Source organism: Mesocricetus auratus, unplaced genomic scaffold, assembly GCF_017639785.1.
Source record: "Mesocricetus auratus isolate SY011 unplaced genomic scaffold, BCM_Maur_2.0 Super-Scaffold_100025, whole genome shotgun sequence".
Lineage (NCBI taxonomy): Eukaryota > Metazoa > Chordata > Mammalia > Rodentia > Cricetidae > Mesocricetus > Mesocricetus auratus.
The window spans coordinates 15,103,192-15,117,672 of record NW_024429206.1 but is presented as its reverse complement, the minus strand read 5'-3'; the positions used below and the strand labels follow the sequence as shown (position 1 = coordinate 15,117,672).

General features: G+C 50.5%; 1 protein-coding gene across 9 annotated transcripts in view; it reads left to right on the top strand.

Annotated features, from left to right (window-relative positions):
- Positions 1 to 14,481, top strand: part of Pitpnm2 (phosphatidylinositol transfer protein membrane associated 2) — a 127,664-nt gene that overhangs the window by 56,277 nt on the left and 56,906 nt on the right. The window contains exon 1 of one of the 9 annotated variants that reach the window (XM_021233255.2): positions 2,744 to 3,088. The exons of 7 other annotated variants lie outside the window; for them this stretch is intronic. The gene's annotated coding sequence lies outside the window, so the exon portion shown is untranslated. Of the gene's footprint in view, positions 1 to 2,743; positions 3,089 to 4,625; positions 5,087 to 14,481 lie in introns of those variants that run through there. One more of the 9 variants, XM_021233256.2, reaches the window with a different exon arrangement.

Sequence of the window (14,481 nt, the reverse complement as noted above, 5' to 3'; positions counted from 1 at the left end):
GAGAAGGCAGGATCAGGGTGTGGTCTGGGATCGTGTGAGTCTTGGAGCAGCTGTGTTGGGGGGATGTCTCCCTGAGCACATGAGCCTCAGCCTAGCCTGGAACCAAGGATGTACTTTCTGCATTACCACACAGGATTCTGCCATTGCATGGAGATGGTAGGGCCGTTCCAATCCTACAGCCCCTGCCCAGACATTCCGGGGATGACCTCAGGAGTTGCTGGGGGAGACGAGGGAAGGGAGTAGTTCTAGAACATGGCAGAAAGGAGGATCTAGGTCTGAGGTTCAGAGACTCTTGTCATTATGGAGTCTAAGGACCCTACTCCCCAGCTGCTATCTGTTTGGTTCCCTGAGAGCCCCACCACCTACCCGCTGTCCTTCTAGATAGGCCCTGGCCCAGGCTGCAGACGAAGCCTCCCCTCACCCAGACAGCTGAGGTAAGTGGAGAGAGGAAGGGGAAAGACGATGGAGGCCAAGGAGCTAGGCCTTTCGTTTCTTCTACCCTTACAGTTTTCCTGTCCTGGCACGCACCATAGCGCCATGTGAGTCTTCAAATAAAAGTGAAACAAAAAGAAAGGTTTCATTTCCCACTGACAGTAGCTACATTTTGAGTCTCAGTGGCCACCTAGGCCTGTGAAGTAGCAACAGCTGCCCTGACTGGTGGAGGGATAAAGTATGGCTGTCTTCATGGAGAGTTCTGTTGGGCAGCCCTGGCCTTGTCTCTGAAGCATCCCCATGAGATAGAGCCCTGAGAAGCTAAAGAGGGGAACACTGTCAAGTTTACAGCCGGGATGCCCGTGGCACTGGAACCTGACTTCACCTGTCAGAGACAGTATGGAGTGGGGGTACTCATGAGTCCCCCTACCCAGCTGGCAGCTCCCCTGAGACAGAGGAGACTGAGCCTGCTTGGAGTCTTCTGCCTTTGTTCCCATGTCAAATACGGGTGAGCTTTGCTTATTGGAAAGAAAAGACAAGTGGCTAAACATTCACTTCAGGGTATAAGGGGCTTGCAGCTTGGAGACTAAATGCCCAGAACACTTCCTTGGGTTCTGCGGGAGGAACAAGAGGAAAATCCAAATAGAGAAATAATCTATATGTCCATCCTGTGAAGAATAGATACGTACAATGAGGTCTATCTAATCAGTAGAATATTACTCTGCTGTGAAGGAATGAAGCAGCCTGTGCAGGTTAGGACATTTATGAACTCTGAGAACACGATGTTAAGTGAAAGAAGGCAGTCCCAAAAGGTTGCGTGTGCTTTGTAATTCAAAACAAGCATGTCTGTGGACAGTAGATTAGTGGCAGGCAGGGGCTAGAGAGAAGAGGTAATGGAATGACTCTCCCATGTGTCTCCTTTTGGGTGATCAGATGTCTGCCACTAGATAGAGGTGGTGGTTTTTGTGACTATACTTCATGCCACTGAAGTGTATGCTCTAAATTGATGAATTGAGGCGGGCGGAGGAGCCATATATGTTGTATTGTATATATTTTGTGTTGTATATATTTACAATAGGAAAGTGAGAGGAAACAGTAGAAATCTGGGTAGTGAATATATATATTCACTATATATATATATATGCTCCTTATAACATTTTTATGACTTATTCTTATGCAGGGACATTTTCATAACAAAGTGTTGTGGGGGGGTGGTAGGAAGAAAAGTGCTTCCTTGGCTATAGGCTTCAGAGGCAAGGTTGGGTATGGCAGCCCTCAGATGTTCCCTCAAGAGCAACAGGCCTGGGGACACTGCTGTTGGCTCCAGATTCTGTCCTAAGGTTTGCTAGCCCAGTGCCCAAGGGGAGGCAGGGCATTGGACGCTGTCCCCATGCTTCCAAATGGAGCAGGAAGGGGCACAGCACCCACAGCCTCCGCCTTCCCTAAGTCTGCCAGCACCACAGTGCCCCAGAAGTGCATCTTGGTAGAGAAAAAAGGTCTTGTCTCGGTTTGTACCAAGGAAATGAAAGCACAGAGATGTGACCAGACTTGCAATGGCCCTGTGAGCTCCAAAGGGAGAAAGAGACTCCAGCCCAGACTCCTGCGCTCCCCTGGCCACCTCTGCAGCACAGAGCCTGTGTGAGGCAGAGGGCAAAGCCAACCCTGAAGTGGGGTTTGCACAGCAATTGCAAGGTTGGTAGTGTGCAGGGGGGGAGACACAGCCCAACGTAGGCTTGGTCCAGGGTGCCCATGATACGGTTCCTTCCTTAACCAGCAGGTACCCAGCAACCTCCCATCTTGGCTTCCTGCCTGGGTGGCTCCGGGCCACAGAAGCCTTCCTGTGGGTGGGCATCCCCTCCTTCCTGAGGGTGGGAAACTATGACTCAGGGTTTGGTGGCTGAGTTTTAGAAACAGGAGGCAAGGATAGAGAGGCAATGCTTCTAAAAAGCCTGGGGAGGGGACTGGGGGCTCTGTTCCTGGGACGTTGACCTTGGGTTCTGAGTGAGCAGCATGGCATTAGAGGCATGAAGAGGCAGGTCCGGGGTCCCAGCTGAAGGGTAGATGAGCAATCCTAGAGAGGGGGAAGCTTTTTAGGCTTCTCTTTTCCTCAGGGTGGCTGGAGTGGAGGGCTGTTTTCACCCACCGTCCAGCCATGCCCCACCCTGCCTTGGTGCGCAGGCCAAGGCCTGTTTGGGGAGGTTGCCACAGCAGAACTGTGGGATTGGCTCTGCTGACGCCTTCCCCTGGCATATGGCTCCTCCGCCCGCCTCAAGCTCTGCCAGCGGCTCCCCTTTCTCCATGGCAACTTAGCTCAGTGGTCCCAGTGGAGGAGAGAGAATCAATTCTCCCTCCTTCCCGCCCTCCTGCTCCACTCCCCACCCCACCCCTTCCTCTCCTGCTTGCCTTCCTCTTTGCCTCCGTTGTCCCTGCCTGGTGGCTCCTCATTCAGCCAGGGGACTGTGTGCTGGCACTCTCAGGCATGAGCTGCCTGTAGCACTGCGGGCTGAGGGCGACTCTCTGGGACCTGCACATGGGCAGCCAGCAGAGTCTGCAGGATGGGGCTGCCGAGCAGGGCCCCAGCCAGCTCGTGCTGCGTGAGGCTCCAGCCCTGGTACTTTGTGCCCCCCTCCCTTACCTCACGTTGGCTTCCTGAAAGGTAATTTTCTGCTTCTTCTTGAACATGCCTCAGCCTTAGGCTAGGTTTATTAGCGAGGAAGGCTCCATCTGGTCAAGGATCTGTTGGCTTTCTCTCGGAAAAGCTGGGATAGTGGGAGAGATGGAGGGAGAAGCCTGGCCTGCCTGAGCAGAGTTGGGGTACACAGCTCCTCTCCTGAGCAGCCCAGCTGCTGTCTTCCTCTGGGTGCCGGGGACAGTGCGCTGCTGCACTTCCAATTTTGTCTGTGATTGCTAGAGCACAAATAGTCTGTTTTCCTAAAGCGTGGTCGCACCAAGGAAAGGAGGAAATTTAGAGACGCTCACGTGCCCCCCAGCGGGCAGAGCTCTGGCTACAGGCTGCCTGGCTTTCTGACTGACTAGTCCTTAATCCTCTGAAAATGGGCACTCAGTGTGGAGATGTTTTGTCCCTCCACCAAGATTTCAAGAGGATGATGTCAAGAGACTCATCTCTCAGCTGGCTTCAGGTGGACTGGTCCTGCGGGTGTGTCTTGTGTCCATCTTCAGACACCCCTATTGGCTTGGGGCTGCCACTCAGCACTGCTGGTTTCAAATGGGATTCAAAGTGGGAGTTGGTGATGTTGACCCCTCTACAGCCCAGCCCACAGGGCAGGGCAGCTCCCCCATTGCCCCTCCTTCCTGTGCAGCTGGCAGTGGAAAAAAGAATCCTTGGTTGTCAACAAGAGCATCTCCTGTGTTGATGGAAAGTGAGGGCCGAAGATACCGGATTTAGCACCCAATTCTTAGAAGCTACAGGCTTGAATGGTGTCTGAGTGTAAGCCCTGTCTGATCTTTAAATAGAAAAACGCACACCAAGTAGCCCTGTCTGACTCACGGGGAGCATCAAAGTTTGGTGTAGAATCAGAGAATCCATATCCAACTCTGAAAGAGGCACCTGGCTCAGGGGCTGCCTGCAGAGGAGTTTAGCCATTCTGGTGTGGACCTGAGTTGACAGGTGATATGAGGCTGAGGGTGAGACATATGTTAGCTCTCCATGTGAACGGAGGATAGCAGACTCAAGATCGTGTTGATAAGTCAGGCCATGGCCACCTGTGCTCTGTTTTTGATCCCACATTCTCCCTGACAGAGTACTTTAATGATGGCATCAGAACCTCAACAGCAGCTCAAGGCCTGCGTGGCTCTGTGGTAGAGTGTGTCTCCCCCCAAAGCCCCTTCCTTTAAAACTGCCCGAGAGCTGCCATAGACTCCGTGTTTCTCATGCTTGCTTCTGAGCAGTAAAACAGCACTGATGGACCAGGCAAGGAGTCCGTGTGTCTGCAGACACAGCAGAGCTTCCAGGCTCTGCGCTCACCAAGACCCTCCTGGCATCTGGTGCTGTGCAGGCTTCTTAATGGCATTACCCATGTCTGGGTGTGTTGGCTGGCCGTGAATTCTGATGGGTTTACGAGCTGGTGCTGGGGAGGCTGTGTGCTGGTTGTGTTTTGTTTGTCTGAGAATGGAAACTGTGATGCAGCACGCAAAGGCAAGCCCTCAAGTAAGCTCCCTTCTCATCTCTGCTCTTAGCTTCTGGGGGAGGCTGCTCCAGTACTGCCTCCGCCACCGCTGCTACCACAGCAAGGTCCCTCTGTCCTGGAGTCTTTCGTGCACACCCCCCCCCACCAGACAAGCACCCATTCAGATCGTTCAGCTGGCAGACCCAGAAAGGACAGCCAGAGCTGAGCTCAGGAGAGGCAGGCTCCACCTCCCATCGCTTGTATCCCAGGTAGACCCTGAGTGCCGCCCTCCAGCCCTGCCTCCTCCCACCCAAGTCCTTGCTTAGCGGATGCTCCCAAGTGTAATTGTGATTGCAAGATTGCACATAGTGCTGACTTACTTGAAAGCATCTTGGGGAGCTGCAGAGGGTGTGAGAGCAGCTTGGAGAGGTGGGAACCCTGGCTGCCGATGGCTTCAGCCAGCGAGAGTGTGGAAGGCTCATTCCAGGAAAAGTGGAATAATCACCGTATTGGCTGGCTTTCAGGCGGTGAGTGGTTCTTTCTTTAATTTGACAGGAGCGCCGGGATTCGGGGAAGGGATGGCGGGAAGCTGGGGAGCCTGTGGTTCACGCAGACCTCATGAAGCCCTGGTGCTATAAGGGGGAAACTTGATGCATTTCGCCCATGCTAGGTTGACCACCCAGGCTATACCCAGGCAAGACAGGCAGCTCTGCCCCTTTTTAGGGATTCTGGGGCTTAGAACAGCATCTATCTGGGAAGTTGAACCTCTGACCCCCTCTAGGGCACCCTGTCCTCAGCTCTTAAAAAGTCTCTTGGGGGTGTTAACTGGATGATCTCAGCTGTCCAGAAAGAAGGAAGCTGATGTGTTAAACACTCCCCTGTGCTCTTGTGATTTCCTTGACACACACATGCATATGCATGCACACATGCTCACGTCCTGTGCACTCATGCACATGTGTGCAAGCACACACATGCAACACTCGCTCAGCCTGTTCTTGCATATGCACACATATACATACATGTGTGCATATCTACGTGTGCATGAGCTTGAACTACACACAAACACATGTGGCCCTTCTGCTAGCAGAAGCTCACTTGTCTGTTGACATTCTGCTCGAGCTCGAATGATCTTGGTCAACTGTTCCCAGCACTGCCAGGATCATGCAGTTGTGCCTTTGCTCATTCTTTTCAGTTCACCGTCTCACCTGAGTAAGGCGGATTGTCCTTGCTCACTTCTAGAAAGAGCCTGTTCCTCTCTCTGCTCCTGCGCGGCAGTGTCTGGGGAGTTACAGAGATTGGCATGTTCTGCCAGAGAAGCATGCAGATGCTCACTCATTGAATGTCTCCAGCCCCGATGGAAGGGGATTATCAGAGAGATTGACAAGCTTAGGGTGTGCTGAGATGCAAACCTCTGTATGTACACCTGTCTGGTATGTGTGCGTTTGTACTGTTTGTGCATCTGAGGGTGCGCTGCATGTGTGGTTTGTGATGCGTGTATAAATGGGCATGTACTTGCATATATGTTTTTTGTGTATAACTGTGTGTGTAAGCGTGTAGCCTGTGAAATGTTTGAATTATGTGTGTGGGTGCATACCTTTTTTTGTGTGCATATGTGTGGTCTGTGTATGTGTGTAAATTCGTGTGTGTGTTACCTGTGATGTGAATGATTGGGACTATGTCATGTATATATATTTGATATTTGTATGAACTATGTAGTATGTTATCTGGAGATATGTGCATTTGTGTGGTATGTTCCTGTATATTTATGGCATGTGTAGTGTGTTATGTGTTTGCATGTGAGCTATGTTCAAGGTGTTTGTGTATATTCATTGTATTTATGCATATGTGTAGTATGTGTATCTACAGGACTCTGTGAAAGTGTATTATTTGTGGTGTTATGTATTTGAATGTGAGGGTACAAATGTGTGGTATGTATGTGGTTTGCTATATGTAAGAATGTATATACATATATATGTGGTATGTGTATGTATATAGGTATTGGTGTGCATGTGAGTGGTGTACTGATGTGTAGGTGTGTGATAGGCAATGGGTGGTTTGTTTGTGTGCACTGAGGTATGTGCAAGCATGTGTATATGTGCTCATATACTATAGTGTTCTGTGAGCACGTAGATATTTGTGTGGTGATTCATGTATGTGTGCTTGTGGGTGTTTGTGTATTATATGTAATGTGTGTGTTTTCTGTGTGTACATGTATATCTATGTGTATATCTACACTGCTCATTTTTGGATGTCTGGGCACCCCGGCTTCCTATCCTTTTTCCATTTACTGACTCAGTTTCCAGAGAAGCTCTGGGCAGATGTTTTTGGTGTGACTGTGGTGGAGTCAGTCTTACTGACCATTGCATGAGTGCCTTCAGCGTTTCATCTCATTGGATGCTATGCAGACACCCCATTTTACATGCTCACAAGCCATCTCGGGGGTTGAGCAGCCTGTGCCATGAAGACAGAGTCAGAACTCTGCTCTCTGGACTAACTTGCTCATCTATTACACATGTAGCTGCTCTGTGTGGCAGGCCCTTGGCTCTAGATGAACGCAATGCTTGGCCTCCTTTCCTCCTCCCCAGCTGTCTGAGGAGGAGGCTTGGGAGTAAGGGGAAGGAAGCCCTGTCCCCAGCCCAACCTCCCACTCATGGCCTCTGCCCAGGCTACAGTTCAAGATTCAGCTATGAAGTAGAGAGTACAGCACACCCAGACACAGCTCCCCCCACCCCACTTTGAATCTGCTGTAGACTCAGTATGATTCTCCTTTAAAAGTTATCCCACAGTCTGGAAGACTGCATTGCAAATTCTGTTTATCTTATTCAGGGTCTTAGATATCAGTGGCTTATGTGATAGGAGAGGGGGACTGTGTACATCGTGGGACCTATGCCTTGATTTCCTGTCTGTAACACGGAGATATCACTGCCTTCTTCGCATGTCTAATATTCAGAACAGATGTGAAGTGCTTGGAAATGGACAGCGTGTGCCGGCAGAGGTGGAGGTGGTAGGGATATTGTAGACAAATCATCCCAGTAGCTTCTTTAATGGGCCAGGACAGATAATATACCCATTTAGACACACACACAGGGAGAGGGCACGGACAGAAAGCAGACAGTGCAGAAAGAGAGTGATCAGCAATTCTTGGTTCTTGTTTTGGTTTTACAATTTTTCTGAAAATTGGAGATTATGAAGAAAGGGTTTTTTGTTTGTTTTGTTTTTTTGTTTTTAAAGCCATAGACACTTGAATACTCTTCCTAAAAGGTTGATGATGATATAACATATGTGTTCTCACGTAAAGAATCTATTAGCAGTTAAATGTATAAAAACTGTAGGTGTTTATGCAGCCCTGGGATGAGGTGAGGGAGCTATGAAGGACAGGCACTGCGTCTTCTGAGACAGCTTCCCCTAGACATGGTTGGGGCCCAGAGTCTGGGCTCAGGAGTTGGCTCTAGTTCCCAGAGTAGTCCTGTCATGTGAGAGAACGTTGCATCTTATACTGGTGTCAGGACGGGGCACTGTTTTTTTTTTTTTATTGGTTTGTTTACTTTGTTTTTTTGGGTCCAACATGCAGTAGTGGGGTCTCCTATGAGCAACATGTAATAGTGGGGTCCCCTGTGAGTAACATGAAGTAGTGGGGTCCCCCTGTAAGTGAGGTGAGCTTTGTTTTCGTTCATTGCTGTGAGTTCCTATCACATAAATGTCCGACCTCAGAGTCTTGACAACTGTCACAAGTGAGTACTAGACCCATAGCACGAGAGTCTGGAGTCCCTGCTCTGTTCCATGGCAATGTCTCTGAGTTGCTGCTGTCCCTTGGCAAAACCAGGCTTGGTGAAAATAAATGAACTGTGCAAAATGTTGGGTGGGGGGTGTTGGGAGAGGGAAGGAAAGGGACACTTAGCAGCTTCACTCAGTGTTCATATTTTAAGCAGCTACCATTCTTTGCCTCAGTTTTCCCACCCTGTTGCCATAGCAACCACACCCTTCACTAGTTCCAAAAGCAAGTCCAAAGGCCCTGTCCTTATCCCCGCTCTTCCATCAACCTGCTCTTGAGGTCCTGAAGAGTCCCTTGACCTCTCTGAGCCTGCGTCCTGGTTTCAGGATAGGTGGGCACCCATGCAAGCCTGTGGTGGACAAGAGGCGCAGCATTTCTGCAGCAGCCCGCTTTCCTCCATGTTAGTGCCCTTTCTGCCCGGTGCCTTGTGCCCTTGGGACGTACTTCACGGCTTTCTAGGTGCGGGCACACCCCTGATGGCAGCCTATGGCTGTGAGCAGGCTGTGTCACGGCTGCTCAGGTGGGGAGTAGGGATTAGTTAATTTTAAAACATTCTTGCTGCCTTGTTTGATTTGCTTGGGGTGTGTGACGTGCTGCTGGCTCCGAAACTCTGTCTCTGGGACTGGGCCCCTGGGATGGAGGGGGTGGGACTGGGCTGCCGGGGAAAGGACCTTCCTCAGACAGTGGGAAGTGCCAAGTGGCAGCTGCGCAGACCTAGGCTTGAGTCCTAGCTGTGACTCATGGGACCTGCTGAACCCTACTTAGCTCCTTGATGTGTAGAACAGGGCAGTGGTCCCCACTGCCCTTCACTCTGCATGGGACTCCAAGTCACCACTGACCGTAAGGGGGGCACAGAACAGGGCCTACCTCCAAATGTCCATTCTGTATTGAAGTTTGTCCTAATATAGAGGCCAGCACAGACAGGCCCTTCGAGCGATCTGTACCTCACCAGTACAGACTCCAGTGTGTTCCCTAGACCAGGCTTGCCTTGGGGTGAGGGACAACATTGTCACTCACCAACCCTCTGGTCTTTCTGACTGTTCCTCCATCGTGGGGTCCAGAGAGCAGCTCTGTGTCTCACTGCTCTGGTATAGCCACAGTGCAAAGGGGGAGCCTTCACAGGCTCAGAGAAGGGCAGAGGCCATTAGTCACAGAGCCCCTGGCTAGCAACCTGGACTTACAACAGAGGAGTGGCTTTTCTGTCCCTGCCCTGCTGCCCACAGCCCTGTCCTTACACTGCAGAGTTCAATCTGTTCCTGCCTGTTGCTTCATGGCTCCCAGGTCAGCTCTGCTAGAAGGAAAAACCAATACAGATCCAGGAAGCTTTTCCCAAGTCACGTGAAGCCATGGTGAGGATACTTGTGATATATAGGTTGGAAGATCCTTAAAGGCCATACGTATTGCTGCCCAGCCCTCAGAGCTAGCCTGGGCTAAAGAGCCAGTTGGTCCCACTGAGATAATATAGATAGGCTCAGACCTGGGCTCCTCCAAGTCCCCCATAGCAAGGGCCTGGCCTTGTGTGACCCACCCTGCCCAGCGTTAGGAAGCCACCACCAAGTAATGTCTCCTGCCACAGACAACTCTGCTTCCAGCTCCAGCACAAAAGTGTATTCTTTTAGTTGCCCCATCTAGGGCTCCAAGGGGCCTCTCTCAGGGACAGACCTTTCTGTCCTGAGAACACCAACAGGTGGGAGTGACCCTGATGCTGTTGGCTGCTCAACCCTGGGGCTTTGGGTATGGCCCAGCACAAACCCAGCCTCCAGACCACTGTTTAATGTAACCTCCTGTCTGTAGCCTAGTGACATCCAGGGGTTCTCCAGTGAACCATGCTAGGACATGGCTATCTCTCTCCACCCCATCTCCGTGTGTGGAGGAAGCCAGCAGAGCTGGAATCCACCTATCTACCTCATCTGCCCCCCAGGCTCCCTCCAGTCTTCTGGCTGGGTCTCACACATTGGGCTCTTTGGGCTTGGTGCCATCTGTCCATTGTGTGCTGTCCAGGGTTCAGGCTGAGGCCTCACTGCCATCTTGCAGTTGTGTCTGGTCTGTCAGATACTATTACTATGGCCTATGACATGGTTAGAGCAGATGGCCAGAATCTTTTCCATATGGGTCATAAAAGTTGAGAGAGCTTCCCAAAGTCAGAGAACTATTCAGGAACAGGGTTTGGAATTAAAATCATTTTCCTAACCACTATTTACCAGGCACCTTAGTTTGTTGAGCAACCACTCTGGCCAAACCCTGGGGATCCACTTTGAATAAGGCCAAAGGCCTGAGCTCAAAGGCAGACACATGGCCAAAGGGTAGGCCAGTGATAGCTAAGAGCAAAGTTGACACAAGGTGCCCAGGGGCCAGGAAAGGATAAGGAACTGCTCCCTGGCAGAGAGATCAGCATGGAGGGCTCCAGGCCCATGGGGACAGTGGCCAAGTCTGGAGACACCAGAGCCTGGCTCTTGTATATAACCTTTCCAAACCTGTCCTGATTCTCCTATCTTTTTGTACATGAAAGAGGTCCATCCAGATCCTTGTCATTTTCTGTTAGTTTCTCCATCACTCTGGGGAGATGTGTTTAAAACTCAAGTTGCTGAGCCTTCCTTGGAGGTATGATTTAGAGAGCCTGAGAGGAAGCACCAAAAGTCTGAATTTTTTTGAATTATTATATTTATTTGGTTATTTGCATGGAGGTTGAGGGCATGAGTGTGCTGCAATATGCTTGTGGAGTTCAGAGGACAACCTGAGCGATTCAGTTCTTCCCTTTCACAATGTGAGTTCTGAGAGTTGAACTGGGATTGTTAGGCCTGGCTGCCCAGCCATCTCACAGCCCAGGGGTCTGCATTTGAAAGAGGCTCACTAGGTATTTCTAAAGTCTCAAGGCTACACTCTGGTCTGAACAATGCTACTCAGCTATCTTGCAACCTTTTGAGCCCTGCCCCTACCACCAGCCTGTGGCAGCCCTGACTATGACTGTTGGCCTGGCAACCCATGGACCTGAGAGGGGGGATGGAAGGGACTTACCTTGCTGACCCAACTGGAAGCAGGTCAGGAACCAAGAGGGAGGTCTTGGGGCTGCTTGGGAAGCTTGCCTTTCTCCGAGTTAGGTCTGAAAGCTATTTGCATAGGGCTGGTGCACATCAGGATTTTTGACACTGTCTGGACTGACCTGACCAACACAAGGAACCTAGGAAAGGCCAGGATAGAGAAGCAGGCAGAGCAGAGGAGAGGCTGGAGGGCAGTTGAGCAGCCAATTCCTCTCTAGAGTCTTAAACACAGACAGGCTTCTAATTAGCATGAAAAAGCTCCTTAAGTGGCCCAAGTTAATTGGACCACAGCCCTGATAACAACCCAGCAACAGGCTGGCTCAACCCTGCTTAAGTGCTGAGGCTGCACTCACAGATAGAGCAGCCATGGTCCTTTCCCACAGTGCACTCAGAGCAGAGACACTAGCTGGTAGACGTGAGGAAACCGGGTGTATGCTGTCTCTCCAGGCCGTAAGCCCAAGGCGCTAGTTCCTGGGACTGTGTGCTGTAGCAGGAAAAGTGTAAGACCCAGAGACTGGTATTGGGGTTCAGGCTTCAAGCTGAAGATCAGAAAAGCAAAGCAGCCAGCCGCTAGTTCTCACCTCTCCCTCAGACTGAAAGGTGATCCTGGCTCCTCAGACTGGAATTCCAGACTATTATACTCTCCTCAGCGTGCCTGAAGAATCCTAAGACTTCAATGTCTTTCTATCTTCCATGTGGTTGGAGAATGAATGCCCACTCTGAGACCCTGTTCCTGTCTTAAATACTTCTCATGAGTCTTGGAATTAAAAGCGTGAGTGATCCCAAGTGCTGAGATCATCTTTGTGTGAGTCATTTCTCATTAAGACTGTATATATTTCTTGTAGCTCAGTGTGGCCTTGAACTAACAGAGATCCATCTGCCTCTATCTCCCAAGTGGTGGTATTAAAGGTGTGTACCACCACCGCCTGGCTTCTATAGCTTGTGGCTGACTTTGCTTTCTGAATTCTCATGCTATCCTTAATAAGTAATATATCACCACAGTGTGCTGTAACCAGTGCTGAAGCTGGTGACTTAAACTGCAGAGCTATATTTCAACACTGCTCTGGCCAGAGGTCTGGAGTTGTACGGCTGTTCATCCTTGTAACCTTTAATGGCTCTAATGTGCAGTCTTCCAGCTTCTTCCCATTTCTCGTGACCCCGGGACTTCCTTGGCTTGTGGCTACATCACTCCCTCTGTCTCCATCTTCACACGACCTCCACCTCTGTGACTCCATCTTCTTTCCTTTCCTCCAAAGACAGCTGTTGTTAGATTTTGAGCTCACTCTAAATTCAGTATGATCTTATTAGGAAGTCGTCTTGATTCATTGTTTGCAAACACCCATTTCCAAATAAGGTCCCATTCTGACATCCCACATAGATAGGAACTTGGGTTGGTGGGGGAATGCTCCTATTACACCCAGCAGGCAGACTGTCCCCCCCCCCAAGGATAAGCCTGCTGTACTGGCTAAGAAACAGTGGCCTTGGTGGCTGGTCCTAGGAGCAGATCAGATGCTTCTATCAGTTTCTCATCCTATTACCATCTAAGTTAATTTGCCTCCAAGAATAGAATCAGAGACCAGGAGAGTGTGTGCCATTCAATACCTCCATCAAGTTGTCCCCAAAGAAAGATCCAAGGTGACTCTTAAGTGCTAACAAGACCTGGATTGAGTTCCAAGGAGGCAAACTGCTGAGCATATGAGTTTTCTTGTAATACCTTGTGGGGCAGTGAGCAGCCCATCCCCAGACGTAACTGAGCACCTCTTGCAAAGTAGGCTCTGCAGAGGGGACTCCCATCTGGCTAGCTCTGTTTGTGCTTCTAGAGATTCAAGCCCCACCAGACAACTGCAGGGTGAGGCCAGGGACTTATAAGACCATTGAAGATAATGGTGACAGATCCAGCCTCAGATCCTGAGATTCTCCCTGCAAGCCTGGCCCAGGCTCTTGCTCCTGGCCCATCTGTGGGTTTATGGAGTGGAAAACTTGATCACAATTGTCCAGTGTCCAGGGCATTAACAACCACAGGCCCTGTATCCTGCACTCTTGAGCATTTCACAGTTGGGCCTCTCAGATCCTCTCCTTGCCCTGTTTTGAAACGCTGCCTCCTGCTAGCCTCGAATGTAGCTCTGATATCCTGAGCTGCTGGCCCTCAGTGAACTTGTCACCCGCTATCAGTACATTGCCATGTGCAAGAGCCCAGGCCTGTCGTAGATGAAGAACACCATGCGCTTCTTGGCAGTAAGAATTAGGATGCTGTCCATATATTCTCCCATGGGCTGGGCTGGGTTGGGGAGGAGCCAGCTACAACCCGGGGTTCATCTGTGTTGTAGCCTGTGTCAGGATTCCTTCCTGTTTAAAGCCAAGTTGTATTTCCTTGCGTGGACAGACATCTCTTTACTCACCCATCAGTAGACATCAGGCTTTTTTCACCAACTATTTCTTAATCCAACCCTGGAGTTTTAGGAGAGCCTGGTAAGAAAAATACAGGGCTGGGTGTCTGGCAGGGCTTGTTAGCACTCCCAGCCCCCCCTTTACTCCAGTGTAAAGACTTCATTCTAGAGACTTCTATCTGTCCTGTCCTCTCTTAGCCTGTGTCTTTGCTGCCTGGGGCCTGTTTTCTCATCCAGAAGATAGTAGTACACAGAATTGCTGAGAACCTCAGACCTGACGGAACCAGCCACCTGCCACCAATCTCACACCCACTTGCTGAGTGACCTCAGGTGTGTTCCTTCCCTCCCCAAGTCCTTTCCTCTCATCTGTCAAAAAGACACAGCCATCTGTGACAGTTTGTGGCAGCTCCTCACACAGATCCAAAGAGCAGCCCTGGGATCTCTCTCCTTTGCTGCCAGGCCCCTCCCCCATTCTGTCATCACGGACATCGCTGCACTTCTGTTCTGGGTTGGACACTGCCCTCTGCTCCTGAAACCTAAGAGCAGCAGCTTTTGCTCAACTGAGCACTGCCATGGCCCCTGTGACAGTATTGCTGGGGTGAAGACTCTGTTCCTTTCTCTTCTGATTCCTTGGATGCAGGGTGGCCCCTTGGGCTAGGTCTCACAGACTGGTTGGGCACATACTGTGACCTCACTACAGTGGCCACCCAAGAATGGACAAGTGC